Here is a 6,085-nt window from a genome sequence, read left to right as displayed (position 1 = left end):
TTGAAAAACACACTGGGTTCATGTGCATGCGTGCCCCAAATATTGAGGGGAGCATGGAGAAGGAACTGCAGCATGGTCATTCTCCCTAGGGAGTGCTTTCTCTTTTACACTCTCTCCTTCGCAGTCTCTGTCTGGTGAGTACACGCATCCTATAACAAATTTAAAGATAAAGATAAATAAATAAACAAAATAAGAAATAGAGATCTATGAATTGCCTGGGAAAGAATTTGAAACAATTGTCTTAAAGTAGCTTAATAGTCTATGACTGAACACAGGCAACTAAAATCAGAAAAATGATTCATGAACAAACTAGAAAATGAATAAAACAGAAATGAGTGGAATGATACATTTAATGGGCTGAAAGAAAAAAATTGCTAACCAAGAATACTATGTATATTTGGCAAAACTGTCCTTCAAAAGTAAGGGAGAAATGAAGACTATCCAAAATAAACAAAGGAAAGGAGTTCTTCACCATAGGAACTGTCAAGAAAAAATGCTAGGCAGCGCGTCAGGCGGAACTTTCCTGAACGCTCTGTGAGAAGCCAAGTGGCACACAGCTACGTGCACCTTCCCGCTCCCACACGCTGGCCTCAGCCCACTCACCGGCTGTACAAAATGCTGAAACAAACCACTTACTATGATGTTTTGGGGGTCAAACCCAATGCTACCCAGAAAGAATTGAAGAAGGCTTACAGGAAACTGGCCTTGAAGTACTACCCTGATAAGAATCCAAATGAAGGCGAGACGTTTAAACAGATTTCTCAAGCTTACGAAGTTCTCACTGATATGAAGAAAAGGGAATTATATGACAAAGGAGGAGAGCAGGCAATTAAAGAGGGTGGAACAGGTGGTGGTTTGGGCTCCCCAATGGACATATTTGATATGTTTTTTGGTGGAGGAGGAAGGATGCAGAGAGAAAGAAGAGGTAAAAATGTTGTACATCAGCTGTCGTACATCAGCAACCTTAGAAGATTTATATAATGGTGCAACAAGAAAACTGGCCCTGCAAAAGAATGCGATTTGTGACAAATGTGAAGGCCAAGGTGGTAAGAAAGGAGCAGTAGAGTGCTGTCCAATTGCCGAGGTACTGGAATGCAAATAAGAATTCATCAGACAGGACCTGGAATGGTTCAGCACATTCAGTCTGTATGCATGGAGTGCCAAGGCCATGGAGAGCGGATCAGTCCTAAAGATAGATGTAAAAGTTGCAATGGAAGGAAGATAGCTTGAGAGAAGAAGATTCTAGAAGTTCATATTGACAAAGGCATGAAAGATGGCCAGAAGATAACATTCCATGGTGAAGGAGACCAAGAACCAGGACTGGAGCCAGGAGGTATTATCATCGTACTAGATCAGAAAGATTATGCTGTTTTTACTTGACGAGAAGACCTTTTCATGTGTATGGACATACAGCTGGTTGAAGCATTGTGTGGCTTCCAGAAGCCAATTTCCAAACTGGACAACCAAACCATAGTCATCACCTCTCATCCAGGTCTGATTGTCAAGCATGAAGATATCAAGTGTGTGTTAAATGAAGGCATGCCAATTTATCATAGACCATATGAAAAAAGGTCGTCTAATCATTGAATTTAAGGTGAACTTCCCTGAGAATGGTTTTCTGTCTCCTGATAAACTCTCTTTGCTGGAAAAATCTGAAAGGAAGGAAGTAGAAGAGACCGATGAAATGGACCAGGTAGAACTGGTGGACTTTGATCCAAATCAGGAAAGATGGCACCATTACAATGGAGAAGCATATGAGGATGATGAACATCATCCCCGAGGTGGTGTTCAGTGTAAAACCTCTTAATGGGGCCAGTAGACATAGAGACAGAAAGCGAGAAATCACCCCCCCCAGGGGGGATGGTCACACCGCAGTCCCTTCTCCTCCATTCTCCTCCTGGGATCTTGGGCACGCACGCACATGCGCCCGGCGTGAGTTTTAAGCCACCAGGTTCGGGACACGAACCGCGGTTGACTACGTGGGAGTCCAGCGACATAGCCATTATGCCAACCGCTGGTTCCCAAGATGCAGTTTTAACAGCTGCAAAAACTACAAAGTCCCCCTACAATTTGTTAGGCCATTCCTTGTAATGGATTTCAGCTGTGTACATGGATGAGCTTAGTATGAAATGCTAGATATTATGTAATGACTTCAGTGTATGACCTCTCATTGTTAAGCTATGAAATTAAGATCCTAGCTATGAAATTAAAATCCTTTATATAACTGGAAAAGAAAAAAAAAGGAAAAAATGCTAGAGAGAGTTCTGCAAGTGGAAACAAAAGGATCCTAGATGGTAATATGAAAGTACACAAAGATATAAAACTCACTTATAAAGATTAATATATAGATGAATTCAGAATATTGTAATACCATAATGCTAGTGCTTAAACCATTTTAAATTCCAGTACAGAATTAATAGCATAAAAGTCAGTATAACTGGGGCCAGCAGATGGTGTAGTGGTTACCTCGCTGGACTACCACATGGCTGACTGCAGTCTGAGTACCAGATCTGGTGGCTAGGAACTCTTGCTGGGAACGCGTGCGTGCATGCCCACCCGGGAGGAGAATGGAGGAGAAGGGAGAAGAGATTGCCGCACGATCATCCTCTCGAGGGGTAACTTCTCACTTTCCCTCTCACTGTCTCTGTCTGTCTCTCTTTCCAGCAAGCACACGCACCTTAAGGCCAAAAAAACCTCTTAAAAAAATCAGTATAATTATAAAACTATGTTAATAGATACATGATACATAAAGATGCAGTTTGTGAAATCAGTAACAAAGTGGGAATGGGAGAGATGTAAAAGAGTAGAATTTTGTAAACAATTGAAGTGGTTATCAGCTTAAAAATTAATTATTATAACTGCAAGATAGCTTATGTAAGTTCCATGGTCACTACACACACACACACACACACACACACAAACACACACATACACAATATATATACTTGTAAAAGATAAACTATGAGAAAGTAATCCAGGTTGTCATTACAAAAAATAATTTTAAAAAGCGCCCACAGGAAGACAGCAAAAGAAGGGAAAAATAGCTATAAGACAAATAAACAACAATTCAAAGAATATGAATAGTAAGCATTATAAGACAAATAAACAACAATTCAAAGAATAAAAATAGTAAGGACTTCCCTATCAATATTTGGTTAAGGGCAAGGTGGCTGGATCCCGCATGGTCAAGTTCACAGTTTGAGTCTAAGACTAGGAGTTCGAAAAACACTCTGGGTGTATGTGCGTGTATGCCTAAATCCCAACAGAAAGGAGAAATGGAGGAGAGGGATAGCGGTGTGGCCACCCACCTTTAGGGATGTTTTCTCACTTTCCCTCTCTCTCTGTCTGTTAAGCACAAGTGCCCTCTAGCAATATTTAGTTCAAATATAAGTAGATTAGCTCACCCCCCCCCCAATCAAACAGAGTGGAATGACTGAATAAGGAAAAAACAAGATTAAATTATATCCTTCCTATAAGAGACACACCTTAGATGAAAATACAAAAATAGGCTCAAAAAAATGAAAGGATAAAAAAAGATACTACACGCAAATTGAAACTACATGAGAGAGGTGGGATGACCATATTTATATAAGACAAAATAGACTTTTGATAAAATGTTGTCACAAGAAAAGAAGGGCATTACATAATCATAATATAGTCAATTCACCAGAAGGCATAACAATTAGACATATACATGCCACTAACATCAGAGTACACAAATGGTTGAAGTAAGCATTGACAGAATTGAAGGGAGAAATAAACAGTAACACACTAATAGTAAGAGTTCAAAACCCCATTTTTAAAAATGGATAGAACCAGACAGAAAGTCAATAAAAAACGAAAGGACTGGGACCAGCAGTTAGCATAATGGCTGTGTCGTTGAACTCCCATATAGTCAACCATGGTTCGAGTCCTGGACCTGGTGGCTTAAACTCACGCCAGGCGCGTGTGTGTGCGTGCCCAAGATCCCAAGAGGAAAATGAAGGAGAATGGCTTGCGGCATAGCCATCACCCCCCCCCGGGGGGGTGATTTCTTGTTTTCTGTCTCTCTGTCTCTCTCTGTCTTTCTGGCAAGTGCATGCGCCCTATAGCAAAAACCTCTCCAAAAAACAAACAAACAAACAAACAAACAAAAACAGAATAATCCACTCAACAGCATGTTCTCAAGCAAACAGAGAAAATTCTCTAGGATAGATCATCTGTTGAGGCATGGAAAAAATATTGATGAATTTAAAAAGTTTGAAGCCATACTGAATCACTCTTCTAACCACAACAGAATGAAACTAGAACTCAATACATTTAGAAAAACTGGAAAATTCATAAATATGTAAAAATTTAACATAAGCTCCAAAACCTAATGAGTCAAAGAAAAATAACAAGGATTAGAAAATATCTTGAGAAAAATTAATATAAAACAAGCTAAAACACATGGGATACAGACAAAAAAGAACTTAGAAGAACGTTTACAGTGGTAAGTACTACATTTATTTTTTTAAGAGGTCTTTAACTTAGGGCATGTGCGCTCACCAGAGAGAGAGAGACAGACAGATATAGTGAAAGGGAAAATAAATCATTTGTCAGAGATTGGCAATGGTCACAATCCCTTCTCCTCCATTCTCCCAGGATCTTGGGCACACATGTACACATGCCCATATGATTTTCAAACCACCAGGTCTAGGACTCAAACCGCAGTTAGCCATGTGGGAATCCAATGATGTAACTGCTATGTTATCTGCTGGTCCTGGTAAATGCTACATTTAAACAGAAGAAAAATCTCAAATTAACAACCTAACTTTAAAACCCAAGGAACTAGAAAAAGAAAAACAAAGTAAACACAAAGTTAACAGAAAAAAGAAAATAATAAATATTAGAGCAAAAATAAAATTGGGAATAGAAGAAAACTAGAAAAACCAATCAATGAAACCAAAAGTTGGTATTTTGAAAATGTCTACAAAATCGACAAACCTTTAGCTAGAATAACTATGAAAATAAGAAAGAAGACTCAGGACTGGTCAGAGGCATAGTGGTATCATGTTGTTTAAAGATGCCGGATCCATACGGAAGAAACTCTGTTCTGTTCCCTGGCTAATCTGTACACACTACGCATGCACTCATAATTATAGCTGACTAGAAAAGGTGGTGGGATGTAAGACCCTTTTGAGGATACTTGTCTTTCTCTTTTTCTTTCTTATTCTCATGGAAGAAATAAAAAATCTCTCTTTTTTTTTTTTGCTACTATTAAAGCAATTGTAATAGTGTCCATATTTTGTTCAATAATTATTCACTGAATTAATTACATAAATGATGAATATTCCATTAAAAAAGGAAAAAGATGACAAGAATAATTAAAATAAGTAATAAATAAGAGAATAGAAATGGCATAGAAAAATAATTATAATAGACTAATATAAGCAATTATATGCCAACAAATTAGATAACCTATTAAGAAATACATAAATTTCCAAAAGCATACATTCTTCTAAGACTGAAACAATAGAAAATCTAAATAGACCTTGTCTTAGGCCGCCCACTCTCTCCACTCCTTTTCAACGTAGTACTGGAAGTCCTAGTCAATGCAATTAGACAAGTCAGTAAAATAAAAGACATTCAAATAAGGAAAAGGAAAAATGAAATTATCTCTATTTGCATATATGAGTATATACATAGAAAAGCCAAAAGAATACACACACCCACATGCACGTGCACGCACACACACGCACACACACACACGAAACAAACAAACAAACAAAAAACCACCTCCTGGAAGTGATAAAAAAATATAACAAATATAGTAAAGTGGCAGGGTACAAAATCAATATACAAAAATCTATAGCACGTTTATACACCAACAATGAAGAGACTGAGGTAGAATTGAAGAAAGCAATCCCATTTACAATAGCCACAAAAAATATATAAGAATAGGAATAAACCTAGCCAAAGAAGTGAAAGATGTATACAAAGAAAACTCTGGAAAACTTTAAAAATAAATTGAAATAATAAAAAAGTGGGAAAACATCCCATGTTCCTGGATTAGAAGAAATAATATAATCCAAATGTCAATCCTACCCAAATTAATCTATAAATT

At 37.7% G+C, this 6,085-nt stretch overlaps 1 pseudogene; it reads left to right on the top strand.

The window, feature by feature from the left end:
- The first annotated feature begins 615 nt into the window (after positions 1-615).
- Positions 616-1,807, top strand: LOC102477110 (dnaJ homolog subfamily A member 1 pseudogene; annotated as a pseudogene).
- The last annotated feature ends 4,278 nt before the right edge of the window (positions 1,808-6,085 follow it).

The sequence above is a fragment of the Tupaia chinensis genome, unplaced genomic scaffold (genome assembly GCF_000334495.1).
Source record: "Tupaia chinensis unplaced genomic scaffold, TupChi_1.0 Scaffold139466_1, whole genome shotgun sequence".
In the NCBI taxonomy this organism is placed as follows: Eukaryota; Metazoa; Chordata; class Mammalia; order Scandentia; family Tupaiidae; genus Tupaia; species Tupaia belangeri.
The sequence above is the reverse complement of the archived record's forward strand: the minus strand, read 5'-3'. Positions and strand labels throughout refer to the sequence as shown.